Source organism: Mustela nigripes, chromosome 3, assembly GCF_022355385.1.
Source record: "Mustela nigripes isolate SB6536 chromosome 3, MUSNIG.SB6536, whole genome shotgun sequence".
Taxonomy (NCBI): Eukaryota; Metazoa; Chordata; class Mammalia; order Carnivora; family Mustelidae; genus Mustela; species Mustela nigripes.
The window spans coordinates 152150833-152166603 of record NC_081559.1 but is presented as its reverse complement, the minus strand read 5'-3'; positions in this window follow the sequence as shown (position 1 = coordinate 152166603).

Sequence of the window (15771 nt, the reverse complement as noted above, 5' to 3'; positions counted from 1 at the left end):
TAGAAAAGATAATATGGAATACTTCATCAAGTGGTTAGATTTTACTAGAATGGGAAGACTTATTTGGTGATCTTACTGAGCTGGGTGTGTATCTCTTGAGCTAGTACTGGTTTTCCTATCTGAAAAAACAGAAATTAAGATTGTTGTTTTTGTTAAAGGAAGATGGTAAGAAAAAAATGTCTTTTTTCAAATTTGTAATGTAGACAACTTGGCTGTACATGAGAATTATAGTAGACTTTTTATCAACTCTTAAGGACTGATGCATTAAGTTCTGGGAAGTAGAACAAGCTTTTTGTACTCAAATCTATACATGAAATATTCATGGTCTCATGTAGGTTCTGCCACCCTAATGAGCTAAGCATTTTAGGTTGTTAGAGGTAGGCTAGCATGAAGACTTATATTGTAATTTAATATGTATTATTGCTAGATCCCCCCAGAAGATTATTGATGCTGAACACCTTTTCACGTGCTTGTTGGCCATTTGTGTCTTTGGGAAAAAGGTCTCTTGAGCTCCTCTGCCCTTTCTTTAAATTAGATTTTTTTTTTTTTGCTGTTGAATTATAGGAGTTCTTTATATATTTTGAATATTAACCCCTTATCAGATATATTTAATATGCATATATTTTCTCCCATTCCATAGGTTGTCTTTTTGTTTGGTTGATTGCTGCCTTTGATGTATGGAAGCTTTTTAGTTTGATGTAGTTCCACTTGTTTATTTTTTATTTCATTGATTTTGCTTTTGGTACCAAATTAAAAAAAAAATCATTGTCATGACTGATGTCAAGAAGCTTATCTCCTATGTTTTCTTCTAAGAATTTCATAGTTTTCTTACATTTAAGTCTTTAATCCATTGTTAGTTGTTTTTTTGTATGTGTGTGGGTCTGGTTTTGTTCTTCTGCACGTGGCTGTTCAGTTTTCCTGCAACCATTCACGAAGAATCTATCTTTTCCCTGTTGTGTACTCACGTATCCTTTGTCAAAAATTAATTGACCATAAACGTGACTTTATTTCTGGGCTCTTCATCTGTCAGTTCCTCTATGTTTCTTTTTATGCCGGTACCAAATAGTTTTGATTAATATAGCTGTGTGAAATCAAGAAGTATGATGCCTCCAGCTTTGTTCTTTCTCAACACTGCTTTGGTCATTCAGAGTTTTCTTAATGGGTCCAGCTTTATTTTTTCACATGTGAATATCCAATTATTCCAGCACATTTTAATGAAGAGACTGCTCCATTGAGTGTCTTTGGTAATTACTAGTTGGCGATATACACTTGGTTTTATTTTGGGGCTCTCAATTCTGTATTTGTCTTGGTGTACTTGTTTTTATGCCACTACCAGTTCTGCGGACTATAGCTTTTTTTCTTTTCTTTTCTTTTTCTTAAATTTTTTCAGTGTTCCAAGTTCATTGTTTATGCACCACACCCAGTGTTCCATGCAATACATGCCCTCCTTGATACCCATCATCAAGCTCACCCAACCCCCCACCCCTTTCCTTCCAAAACCTTCAATTTGTTTCTCAGAATCTACAGTCTCTCATGGTTCCTCTCCCCCTCCCATTTCCCTCAATTCACTTTTCCTTTCCTTCTTCTAATGTCCTCCATGTTATTCCTTATGCTTCACAAGTAAGTGAAACCATATGATAATTGACTTTTTTCAATTATCTGCTTATTTCACTCAGCATAATCTCCTCCAGTCCCATCCATGTTGATGGAAAAGTTGGTTATTCATCCTTCTTTCTGATGTCTCAGTAATACTCCATTGTATATATGGACCATATCTCCTTTATCCATTCGTCTGTTGAAGGGCATTGGCTTTTTCCACAGTTTGGCGATTTGGGCCATTGCTGCTGTGAACATTGGGGTCCATATGGCCCTTCTGTTCACTACATCTGTATCTTTGGGGTAAATACTCAGTAGTACAATTGTAGGTTCATAGGGTAGCTCTATTTTTAATTTCATAAGGAATCTCCACACTGTTTTCCAAAGTGGCTGTACCAACTTGCATTCCCACCAACAGTGTAAGAAGGTTCCCCTTTCTCCACATCCTCTCCAACTCTTGTTGTTTCTTGTTAATTTTGGCCATTCTAACTGGTGTAAGGTAGTAGCTCAATGAGGTTTTGATTTGAATCTCCCTGATGGCTAATGATGATGAACATTTTTTCATGTGTTTGTTAGTCATTTGCATGTCGTCTTTGGAGAATTGTCTGGCATTTTTCACATGATTTTCTGTTTTTTGAGTGTTGACTTTGAGGAGATCTTGGATATCAGCCCTTTGTAGCATGATTTGCCAATATCTTCTCCCATTCCGTGGGTTGCCTCTTTGGTTTTTTTACTATTTGTTTGCTGTTGCAGAAGCTTTTGATCTTGATGAAGTCCCAAAAGTTCATTTTCACTTTTGTTCTTTGCCTTTGGAGACGTGTCTTGAAAGAAGTTGCTATGGCTATTGATGAAGAGGTTACTGTCTATGTTCTCCTCTAGGATTTTTTTATGGGATTCCTGTCTCTTGTTGAGGTCTTTCATCCATTTAGAGTTTATCTTTGTGTATGGTGTAAGAGAATGGTTGAGCTTCATTCTTCTATACATAGCTGTCCAATTTTCCTAGCACCATTTATTGAAGAGACTATCTTTTTTCCACTGGATATTTTTTCCTGATTTGTTGAAGATTATTGAACCATAGAGTTGAGGGTCCCTATCTAGGCTCTCTACTATATTCCACTGATCTATGTGTCTGTTTTGTGCCAGTACCATGCTGTCTTGGTGACCACAGCTTTGTAAGAAAGCTTGAAATCAGGCAATGTGATGCCCCAGTTTTTTTCTTTTTCAACATTTCCTTAGCAATTTGGGGTCTTTTCTGGTTTCATACAAATTTTAGCATTGTTGGTTCCAGCACTTTGAAAAATGCCACTGGTGTTTTGATCAGGATGACATTAAAAGTGTAGATTGCTCTGGGCAGTGTAGACACTTTAACAATATTTATTCTTCCAATCCATGAGTATGAATGTTTTTCCATCATTTTGTGTCTTCTTTAATTTCTTTCATGAGTGTTCTGTAGTTTCTAGAGTATGGATCCTTTAACTCTTCGATTAGGTTTATCCCAAGGTATCTTATGGCTTTTGGTGCTATTGTAAATGGAACTGATTCTCTAATTTCTGTTTCTACAATTTCATTGTTAGAGTACAAGATAACTGATTTCTGTGCATGGATTTTTGTATCCTGCCACATTACTGAATTGCTGTATGAGTTCTGGTAATTTGAGGGTGGAATCTTTTGGGTTTTCCACATAAAGTATCATGTCATCTGTGGAGAGAGTGAGTTTGACTTCTTATTTGCCAATTTGAATGTCTTTTGTTGTTGTTGTTGTTGTTTGTCTGATTGCTGTTGCTAGGACTTCTAGTACTATGTTGAACAACAGTGGCAAGAGTGGTCATCCTTGTGTTCCTGATCTCAATGGGAAGGCTTCAGCTTTTCCCCATTGAGAATGCTATTCACTGTGGTTTTTTTCTTTTTAAAGATTTTATTTAGTTATTTGACAGAGAGAGATCACAAGTAAGCAGAGAGGCAGGCAGAGAGAGAGGAAGGGAAGCAGGCTCCCTGCTGAGCAGAGAGCCTGATGCAGGACTCAGTCCCAGGACCCTGAGATCCTGACCTGAGCTGAAGGCAGCAGCTTAACCCACTGAGCCACCCAGGCGCCTCACTCTGGGTTTTTCATAGATGGATCTTAAACAAAGTTGAAAAATGTTCCCTCTATTCATACACTTCGAAGAATTTTAATCAGGAAAGGATGCCGTATTTTGTCAGATGCTTTTTCTCAATCAATTGAGAGGACCATGCGGTTCTTCTCTCTTACTGATTCGTTCTATCACATTGATTGATTTGTGAATGTGGAACCACCCTTGCATCCCAGGGATAAATCCCACCTGGTCATGGTGGATAACCTTTTTAATGTACTGTTGGATCCTATTAGCTAGGATCTTGTTGAGAATCTTGGCATCCATTTTAATCAGGGTTCTTAGTCTGAAATTCTCCTTTTTGATGGGGTCTTTGCCTGGTTGATCAGGGTACTGCTGGCTTCATAGAAAGAGTTTGGAAGTTTTCCTTCTGTTTCTGTTTTTTGAAAAACAGCTTCAGGAGAAATAGGTATTATTTCTTTGAATGTTTGATGGAATTCCCAAGGGAATCCATCAGGTCCTGGGCTCTTGTTTTTTGGGAGGTTTTTGTTTACTTCTTCAATCTCGTTACTAGATATTGGTCTATTCAAGTTGTCAGTTTCTCCTGTTTCAGTCTTGGAAGTTTATAGGTTTCCAGGAATGCATCCATTTCTTCTAAGTTGCTTAACATAATGGCATATAACTGTTGATAATAATTTCTGATGATTATTTCTATTTCCTTGGTGTTAGTAGTGATCTCTCCCCTTTCATTCATAATTTTATTAATTTGGGTCCTCTCTCTTTTCTTCTGGATTAGTTTGGTTCTTACTGATTCTTTCAAAGAACCAGCTTCTAGTTTTGTTGATGTGTTCTACTGTATCTCTAGTTCCTAACTCATTGATCTCTGCTCTAATCTTGATTATTTCCCTTCTTGTGCATGGGGTTGTCTTAATTTGTTGTTGATTTTCCAGTTATTTAAGGTGTAAACAGAGTTGGTATATTCAGGATTTTTCAGTTTTTTTGAGTGAGGTTTGAATGGCTGTGTATTTCCCCCTTAGGACCGCCTTTGTCATATCCCATAGGTTTTGGACTGGTGTGTTTTCATTCTCATTGGTTTCCATGAATTATTTAAGTTCTTCTTTGATTTCCTGGTTGATCCAGATGTTCTTGAGCAGGATGGTCTTTAGCTTCCAACCATTTGAATTCCTTCCAAACTTTTCTCGTGTTTGAGTTCCAGTTTCAAAGCATTGTGGTCTGAGAATATACAGGGAATTATCTCAGTCTTTTGGTATCGGTTGAGCCCTGATTTGTGACTCAGTATGTGTTCTATACTGGAGAAAGTTCCATGTGCACTCAAGAAGAATGAGTATTCTGTTGTTTTAGGGTGAAATGTTCAGTATGTATCTGTGAGGTCCATCTGTTCCAGTGTGTCATTCAAAGCTCTTGTTTCTTTCTTGATTTTCTGCTTGGATGAGCTATTACCGAGAGTGGCATGTTAAGCTACCTTACTATTTTTTTTTTTTTTAAAGATTTTATTTATTTATTTGTAAGAGAGAGAGAGAGTGAGAGCAAGCACAGGCAGACAGAGTGGAAGGCAGAGTCAGAGGGAGAAGCAGGCTCCCTGTGGAGCAAGGAGCCCGATGTGGGACTCGATCCCAGGACGCTGGGATCATGACCTGAGCCGAAGGCAGCTGCTTAACCAACTGAGCCACCCAGGCGTCCCAAGCTCCCTTACTATTAATGTATTCATATCAGCATGACTATTTTGATTAACAGTTGGCTTATGTAGTTGGCTTCTCCCATATTTGGGGCATAAATACTTAAAATTGTTAGATCTTCTTGTTGGATAGACCCTTTAAGAATGATGTAGTATCCTTCTATTTCCCTGACTACAGTCTTTAGCTTAAAATCTAATTTATCTGATATGAGAATCACTACCTCAACTTTCTTCTGAGGCCCATTGGCATGAAAGATGCTTCTCCATCCCTTCACTTTCAGTCTGGATGTATCTTTAGGTTCCAGATGTGTCTCTTGTAGACAGCATATGGATGGGTCCTGACGTTTTATCCAGTCTGCAACCCTTTGCCGTTTTATGGGTGCATTTAGGCCATACACGTTGAGAGTGATTATTGAAAGGTAAGTTTTTATTGACATCATGTTGCTTATGAAGTCCTTGTTTCTATAGATTGTCTCTGCATATTTCTTTTCTGTGTCACTCTTGGGTTCTTTCTTCCTTTATAGACCCCCCCCCCTTAATATTTCTTGTAGTGCTGGTTTGGTGGTCACATACCCTTTTAAACCTTGCCAGTCTTGGAAGCTCTCCATCTATTTTGAATGTCAGCCTTGCTGGATAAAGTATTCTTGGCTGCATGTTCTTCTCATTTAGTGCCCTGAATATGTCTTGCCAACCCTTTCTGGCTTGCCAGGTGTCTGTGGACAGGTCTGACGTTATTCTGATGGTCCTTCCTCTCTATGTAAGGAATCTCTTCCCCCTAGCTGCCTGTAGGACCTCCTGTCTGAAATTATGATTCGTGAATTTCACAATTAAGTGTTTGGATGTCTTTCTAGATTCGATCTTGGGGGGTGTCCTTTCTGCCTCTAGGACACGAACACTTGTTCCATTTCCCAGAGTAGGGAAATTTTCACCCAGATTTTGTTCAACTATATCTTCTTCATCCACTCCCTCAGGGATCCCAATAATTCTGACGTTGGAACGTTTCATTTCCTAATTGTTTTCATGGCTTCTAAGCTGTTTGTTCCAGGCCTCTTCCTGATTCCTTCTTTTCTATCAGTTTCTCTTCTAGATCACTAATTCTGTCTTCTGCCTTAGTTACTCTAGCTGTTAGAGTTTTTAGATTAGATTGGATCTCACTGATAGCATATTTAACTTCTGCCAGATCTGCTCTCACTTCTGCCCTTAGAGATTCTATGTTGTCACTAATGGTATTCTCCAGCCTGGCCATTGCCTGGATAATTGTAACCCTGAATTCCCTTTCCAACATACTCTTTATGTCCATATCTAGTAGTTCTGTGGCAGAGGGTACAGTCTCTGAATTTTTCCTCTGGTGTTCTCCTAGTCATTTTGGTAAGAGGTAGTTGAGGGGATGTATAGCCGAAATATCAACCACAATCCAAGCAAGGTGCACCCTCTCCACTGATGTCTTCCACCCTCTTAGAGATCCAGAAGTGTATAACCTTACATCTCAGGCTGATTTCATAGGTGTTCAGAGTGTTCTGGTAGATAATTAGCTCACTTTAGGGGACTGGTTAAAATAGGGTCTCCTACTTCCCCACCATCTTGCCCCTCCTAGATCCAGACTATAGCTTTATTTTTTTTTTTTAAGATTTTATTTATTTATTCGACAGACAGAGATCACAAGTAGGCAGAGAGGCAAGCAGAGAGAGAGGGAGGGAAACAGGCTCCCCGCTAAGCAGAGAGCCTAATGTGGGGCTCAATCCCAGGACCCTGAGATCATGACCTGAGCAGAAGGCAAAGGCTTAACCCACTGAGCCACCAGGCACCCCCCCAGACTATAGCTTTATAGTAAAGCTTGAAATGAGGAAATGGGGTTCCTACTGCTTTGTTCCTTCTCAGGATTTTGGGGGCTATTTTAGGTCTTTTGTGGTTCCATACAAATTTTAGAAATTCTTTTTCTGTTTCTCTAAAAGATGCCATTGGAATCTTGATAGGGATTACATTGAATCTGTAGATGCCTTTTAATAGTATTGACATTTTAACAATATTAATTCTTCTAGTCCATAAACAAAGGATACTTTTCTATTTGTATCTTCTATTTCTGTCATTGATGTTTTATAGTTTTCAGAGTAGAGATCTTTTACCTCCTTAAATTTGTTCCCAGGTATTTTGATTTTGGTGCCATTTCAAATGGGATCTACTTCTTTATTTTTCAGAAAATTTGGTGCTACTGTATAGAAATGCTGCTGATTTTTGTAAGTTAATTTTGTTTTGTATCCTGTAGTTTTACCAAATTCATTGATCAGTTGTAACCATTTTTTGGTTGAGTCTTTAGTGTTTTTTTATAAAATTATGTTGTCTACATATAGAGACGATTTTACTTCTTCCTTTCCAATTCTGGTGTTGTTTTTTTTTTTTAAGATTTTATTTATTTGAGAGAGAGACTATGAACAAGGGAAGGGGCAGAGGGAGCAGCAGACTTGCCACTGATTAGGGGGCCTAGTGTACAGCTCCATCCCTGAACCCTGGGATCATGACCTGAGCCACTCATGTACCTGCTGATACCTTTTATTCCTTTTTCTTGCCTGGCTGCTTTAGCTAGGACTTTTAATATGTTGTATAGGAGTGGTAAGAATGGACACCCTTATCTTGTTCCTGATCTTAGATGGAAAGCTTTCAGCCTGTTACCACTGAGTGGGATATTAGCTGTGGGCTTGTCATGAGTGGCCTTCATTATGTGGAAGTCCGTTCCCCATGTCCCTACTTTGTTGAGAGTTTTTATCATGAATGGATGTCAGATTTTGTCAGATGGCTTTTCTGCATCTATTCAGATGACGGTATAATTTTTAACCTTCATTTTCTTAGAGTTGGGTGTCACATTGATTTATTTGCAAATGTTGAATCATCCTTGGGTCCCTGGTTATGGTATATGATCTTTTTAATGTATTGTTGAGTTTGGTTTGCTAATATTTTGTTGAAGATTTTTTTGTGTCTGTGTTTTTCAAGAATTTGGACCTCTAATTTTATTTTTTTGTAGTGCTGTTTTTTGCTTTTGCATAAGAATAATGCAGGCCTCATAAAATGAGTGTTTCTTCCACTTCTGTTTTTTGGAAGAGTTTGAGAAGGATTGGTTTTAATTCCTTATTAAATGTTTTGTAGAATTCACCAGCGAAGCCGCCTAGTCCTGGGCTTTTCTTTGTTGGGAGATGTTTGATTACTGATTCAATCTGCTTAGTAACACTTGGTCTATTCAGATATTCTGTTTCTTTTACATTTACCCACATTTACCCACTCTTGCAAAGTTCTACAGTTTTTTTGACCTGTAATTATTTATTATAGTCTGTTAAGATCCTTTCTATTTTGTGGTATCAGTTGTAATGTCTCTTTGATTTCTAATGTTACTTTTTAGAGTCCCTTCTCCCTCTCTCTCTCTCATGTGTAGCCAAAGTTTGTTAATCTTTTGAGGAAAAAAAAGGCTTACTTTCATTGATCTTTTCTGTTGTCTTTTTAGTCTCATTTATTTCTGCTCTGATATTTATTATTTGCTCCCTTCTACTAACTTTAGGCTTAGTTCTTTTTTTAGCTCCTTGAGGTGTAAATTTAGGTGTTTTTTTTTGTTTTGTTTTTGTTTTTGATATCTTTCGTGTTTCTTGATATATAGGCAGCTTATTGATATGAACTTCTTTTTCAGAACTGCTTTTGCTGCAACCCATAAATTTTGGTGTACTTTCTTTACATTTTAATTTGTCTCAAGGTACTTTTATCTCTCTTTTAATCTCTTCTTTGTTCCATTTATTGTTCAGTAGTGTGCTGTTTGATCTCTACATATTGTGAGCTTTCCAGTTTTCTTCTGTAATTGAATTTTGATTTCACATTGTGATTGGAAAAGATGCTTAGAAGGGTTTCAGTCTTAAATATTTTGTGCCTTGTTTTGTGGTCTAACATATGATCTGTCTTATAGAATATTTGTGTATGCTTGAGAAGAATGTGTATTCTGCTACTGTTGGATGGAAGGTTCTATAAATATCTGTTAAGTTCATCTGGTGTAATGCATCACTTCAGCCCCATAGTTCCTGATTTTCTCTGATCTATCCATTGCATAAAATGGGAATTTAAATCTCCTATTACTATATTGCTGTTCATTTCTTCCTTCAAACCTATTGATATTTATATATATTTAGGTAATTCTGTGTTGGGTAGATAAATATTTACATTTGTTATATCCTACTGTTGGATTACCCTTAATATTATATAATGACCTTCTTTGTTTCTCATAATACTCTTTGGATAGAAGTCTTTTTTGTTTAAGTATAGCTACTCTGCTTTCTTTTTGTTTGCATCTGCATGGAATATTTTTTTCCCATCCCTTCACATTCAGTCTATGTATGTCCCTAAAGCTGACATGAGACTCTCATAAGTAGCATATAGTTAGGTCTTCTTTATTTGTTTTGTTTTGTTTTTGTTTTAATCTGTTGAGCCACTCTGTGTCTTTTCATTGGAGGATTTAGACCATTTACATTTAAAGTAATTATGTATAGGTGTGAACTTATTATTCTCATTTGGCTAATAGTTATCTGGCTAATTAATTTCTGTAAATTGTTTTGTAATTCCTTTAGTCCTTCCTTCTTGCTCTCTTCCTTTGTGATTTGGCAGTTTTCTGTAGTGGTATATTCCTTTCCTTTTATCTTTTGTATATTTGATGTAGATACTTGCTTTGTATTTACCATGAGGCTTAAATAAAACACCTTACAGTTACACAATCTGTTTTAAACTGATAAGAACTTAATTTTGAATGCATACTCCACTTTGAATGCAAGGTCCACATTTTTACTCTTCCACTGTGCCTTATGTTTTTGATGTCACAATTTACATCTTTTTACTTTGTGTAACTATTAACAAATTATTGTACTTACTTTTCTGCTTTTGTCTTTTAACCTTCATTCTAGATTTATAAGTGATTTTACCTGTCACCTTTACTACATTAGAGTGTTTTCAACTTACATATTTACCTTTACTAGTGAGATTTATAATTTCATGTATTTTCCTGTTACTAGTTACCATTCTTTTCAGCTTGAACGTGTCCCTTTAACATTTCTTGTAAACCTGGTTGAGTGATGATAAACTTGTTTTTCTATCTGGAAAATCCAATCTCCATCAATTCTGAAATACAGCTTTGCTGGGTAGGCTATTCTTGAATGGCAGTTTTTTTTTCTATTAGCAATTAAAATATATCATTCCACTATCTTCTGGCCTGCCATATTCCTGCTGAAAAAAATCTCATAATCTAGTAGCAGTTCCCTTGTAAGTAACAAATTGCTTTTGTTATTCTCTCTTTATCTTTAACTTTTGACAATTCATTTAATGTATTGGTGTGGGCATTTTGGGATTAACTGAAACTTTTTGGTTTTCTTGGATCTGGATGTCAGTTTCATTCCCCAGATTAGGGATATTTTCAGACATTTTTTCTTTGAATATGCTTTCTGCCCCCTTCTTTCTTCATTTAAGATCCCTATAATGCAAATATTGGCCCCATGAGTCTCCATAAACTATTTCCATTCTTTTCATTATTTTTTTCTTTTTTCTTCTCTGATTAGATTAATTCCATGCTCTACCTTTAAGTTCACTTTCTTCCTTCCTGTTTTATCTATCAAGTGTGTTCTGAACCCTCTGTTGAATTTTTTAGTCAGTTTTATATTCTCCGGCCTTCTGGTATGTTTGGTTCTTGTTTTCTCTTTGTCAAAATATTCATTTTGTGCATGTTTTATTCTGACCTTGGTTAGAATATTATGACCATAATTTTTAACTTTTTGATAAATCACTAATCTTCAAGGTCTACTTCTAGATTTTTATATTGTTATACTATGTGGAAAAGGTTTCTATATTTCTTCATTTTCCTTGACTCCCTGTGTTGATGTCTGTGTATTAGATAACATAGTCATAAATAACATAGTTGAAGATGTGCTAGGTTCTTTAAATGTATTAAAGGAAAGGATCTTAGCATCTAGATTCAGGCTGACTGGAAGCTGGACCCTCAGGCAGAAAGAATCTTTCAAAGTATGTAAGTAGCCATCTTGCATGGAGCCGTGAGCTGGGTGTTTCTGCTTCTTCTGTACTGAACCCTGGGGGAGTAGCTAGTTAGAATTATTTCTGTTTAGCTACAGTCCTGTATGACCCATGAACACAGGCTCTTTCTAGTGATGTAATTAGGATTGGGCTGCAGGGAGAATGCAGCCATGGTGTCAGCTGGCTTCCCTGGTCTCTGAGGAGGATGGCAGTCTCTCCCTAGATGTGAGATAAATTAGAAGCCTGACCTTTACACTACAACTTCAAAGATGTGCAAATAGCTCTCTGTAATGGAAAGACTGGGATAAAGGCATTTTTGCTTACTGATTCTTTATTGAACCCTGGGCAGATAGCTTGTTAAAAGCTGTTTCTTTGCTAGCCATAGTCTTGTTCAACCCACAAACAAAAGCCCTGCTGGCCACCAGTGGTAGGCTATCAAGGAATGTGTCCTCTGGGTGACAGCTACAGGAGCTACTGCACTAGATGTGTGTCCAGCCCTTAAGGAAGACATGAGTGACTTAGAGCAGAGCAAAAGACAATGCAGAGATGACACCTGCTGGGTTTGGAGAAGATAGCAGTCTTTTCTAAAATTAGCAACCAGACTTTCAGGCTGTGGCTTAGAAGATATGCAAATAAGCCTCTTTTTAGGCAAAGACTGGAAGGAAATTGGGCATTTTTCTCTGCTCCCTCTGGTGGGTTATCCTCAGTAAGTCCAAGCCAGTTAAGAATCATTCTTTGTTTGCTGTAGTCTTGTGGTCTTGTGAGCACCAGGCTTGTTGGCTTTCAAACCTAGGTATTTCAGGGCTGATCCCTCAGAAGGAAGTCTTAAAAATTGGGATATTAGATGTTGCATCCATACCCTTCCATCCTTTGGCAGTATATTTAAGTTCCTTCCTGATTGTGTGCTGCTGTGCCAGAAGTGGAGTTTATGGCAAGAGTGTATCTGAGCCTCACCAAACCCTTTGGATGTGTGTGTGTGTGTGGGGGGGGGGGGGGGTTGACCATGTCGGAATTTCTGAGCTAGTTCTCAATTTCTTTCAGAAGGAATTGTCCCATGTGTAGCTGTAGATTAGGTGTATCCATGGGAGGAGATAAATTCATGAGCCTCCTGTGTCATGGTCTTCACCAGAACTTCATTCATCTTAAAACTCAGTAATTAGGTGCATATACATTTACGGTTGGTCATCTTCTGGACTTACTATATCTTTTGTTATGAAATAATCCATCTCTAATACTTATCTTGAAGTCGTCTCTCTTTAATGTTTGCATCCTATGTCTTTGTCTTTCTTAATCCTTCTTTAGCCTATGGGTGTCTTTATATTTTCTTAAGTCTCTGTAAACCAATATTCTTGAAGCTTCCTTTTTATCCAGTATGATGATACTTGCATTTAAATGGTTAATCTACTTAAATAATTTGTGGTTAGGGTCTGTTACCATGTTTTTCTTCTTTGTCCCATTTGTTTCTTTTCTCCGTTGGATTAAGTATTTTTTAATATTCCATCTTATTGCTTCTATTGTCTTTATAACTACACCATTTACATTTTAATACTTGCTGGAAGGATATAATTCTTTACTTAATACAGCCTGCCTTAAATAACATACTTATACCTATATAATATGTATGTCATAAATGTATACTCCACTTATCCCTTTATTTATGGTGTAATATTTTACTTCTAAATGTCCTAAATCTTAGTTTTTAAAATTTTGATTTAAATTATTTCAAATACAGTACTATTTTTCTTTCAAAAGTTAATTGGAAATAGAGCTACCCTGTAACCCAGCAATGGCACTACCAGGTATTTATCCCAAAGATACAAATGTAGTGATCCAAAGGGGCATCTGCACCCAAATATTTATAGCAGCAATGTCCACAGTAGCCAAACTATGGAAAGAGCCCAGATGTCCACCAACAGATGAATGGATAAAGATATGATGTATGTGTGTGAGAATAGTATGTATATAATGGAATATTACGCAGCCATCAAAAACATCCTGCAGCCATCATTGCCATTTTCAACGACTTGGATGGAACTAGAGGGCACTGTGCTAAATGAAATAACTCAGAGAAAGACAGTTATCTTACAATCTCACTGATACATGGAATTCAAGAAACGGGCAGAGAATCATATGGGAAGAGAGGAAAAAATGAAACCAGAGAGGGAGAAAACCCATAAGAGACTCTTAATCATAGGAAACAAACAGGAATACTGGAGGGGAGGAGAGTGGAGGGATGGAATAACTAGGTGAGGGCCATTGGGGAGGATATGTATTATAATGAACACTAGGTATCATAAGATTGATGGGGTGCCTGCGTGGCTCAGTGGGTTAAGCCTCTACCTTCAGCTCAGGTCATGATCTGAGGGTCCTGGGATAGAGCCCTGCATCAGGCTCTCTGCTCAGCAGGGAGCCTGCTTCCCCTTCTCTCTCTGCCTGCCTCTCTGCCTACTTGTGATCTGTCAAATAAAATCTTTAAAAAAAAAACTAATCACAGACCTTTACCCCTGAAACAAATAATGTTAATTGAATGTAAAGTTAATTGGATTTTAAATGAAACAATGTGGGATCCGGAGGGAAACAAACCGTAAGACACTCTTAATCTCACAAAAACAGAGGGTTGGAGGGGGAGGGAGGTCGGGAGAGGGTAGTGGGTTAGGGACATTGGGGAAGCTATGTGCTATGGTGAGTGCTGTGAAGTGTAAACCTGGCGATTCACAGACCTGTACCCCTGGGGCTAATAACACATTATATGTTAATTTTTTTAAAAAGTTAATTAGATTTTAAGTTAGGCACTAGAAAACTAGTTTTTATCATTTCTGGCACTTTGTTCCTTCATGAAGATACAGGTTCCATCAGTAATGTACCTTCAATGTGAAGAATTTCCTTTGTAGTGAAGGTCTTCTGAAATCCAGTTTTCTCAGCTTTCATTAAAGGATATAAAATTTTATGTAAGTATCAGCATTTTAGAGTTTTAGTTTGACAGTATTAAGCACTCTGAAAACATTTGTCCATTTCTTCTGGTCATTTGTTTGTCCTTACCATTTATCCTTGTGTCTTTTTTCCTTTTAGAATTTCTTTTTGTTTTCCAGCAGTTTGATAATAATATGCATAGGTGTTATTTCCTTTGTATTTATTTATCATTTGCAATTTGAGTTTCTTGGATCTGTGCATTGCTTATTTTTTAAATCAAATTAGGAAAATTTTCAATTTTTATTTCTCCACATAGTTTTCTGCCCTAATCTTCCTCTCCTCTCCCTGTCCTTCTGAATTCCAGCTGTACATACTAGATCACTTGATTTTTATCCCGTATGTTACATGTTTGTTTTTTAATCCTTTTAACCTCTCTAGACTGCCTAAAATACTAAGAGCTGTGCCTCAATCTTTTTTTCAAACCCCAAAGAGATTCTGCTAACATATTTTTGAGAGCTAGACTTATTATGAGGGATACCTCCTTGATATGAATAACTCAATTATTTCATGCTTCCCCCACCTCCTGAATAAAAGATACTGAATAAAAGAAAAGATTTAGAATTAAGGGACAGAAATGGCTAAGAGTACAAGAGTATATCAGAGAAAAGGCTATGCTATCTGTAACCCAGAAGAGCTAGGTTAGAGGGAGAAGGGGGGGGGTTACTACAGGTGAAATTATTCACTAGGTTTATTTAGGTCCCTACTGAAGTTTCACTGTCCCTATTTTTTTAATGAATACTTTCATTACAGAAATGCTATCATTTGGGTAAAAGCAAACTTTTGAGACACAAGGGGATTGTAACAGTTCTCAATCTTACAAAAATGTCAGTTTTTTCACTTCAGAAGTAACAGTAAGAAAAAGATCCAACCCAACTCATTCAGAGCTCAAAAGGACAAGCAAGAGTATATGCTCAATCGATGTAGTCAGAGGATGTTACAACCATTTCAATAGGTGTGAAATTTGAACATTACATTATAGTTAACTAAAACTGGATTACATCATTTCTAGTCCAAACTAAATCAGACATGACACATATCAAGAGTGTAAGAATTCAGCAACTTATCTGAAACACACCTACTTGTCAAAGTGTTCTTATAAACCTTGATGTTTTAAGGTGAATTATGGTCCTGTAAGCATGTAACACTGCAAATATGGACATTATAGTTTTTTTTATATTAAGGAAAAAACATTCAATAAACACATTCCAGATTAAATAAATTTTACAAAAAAAAAAAAAAAAAGGCTGAGAAATTCAATTTGCCATGAAGAACTTCAGAAATCAGTTTTTTACCTAACACTACAAATTCTGAAGACCTCTGTGAAAATAGACATTAAAAACATCTAAATAAATGAAGACAAGGCATGTAATTCAATAAATAACCATAGGATAAGCTACT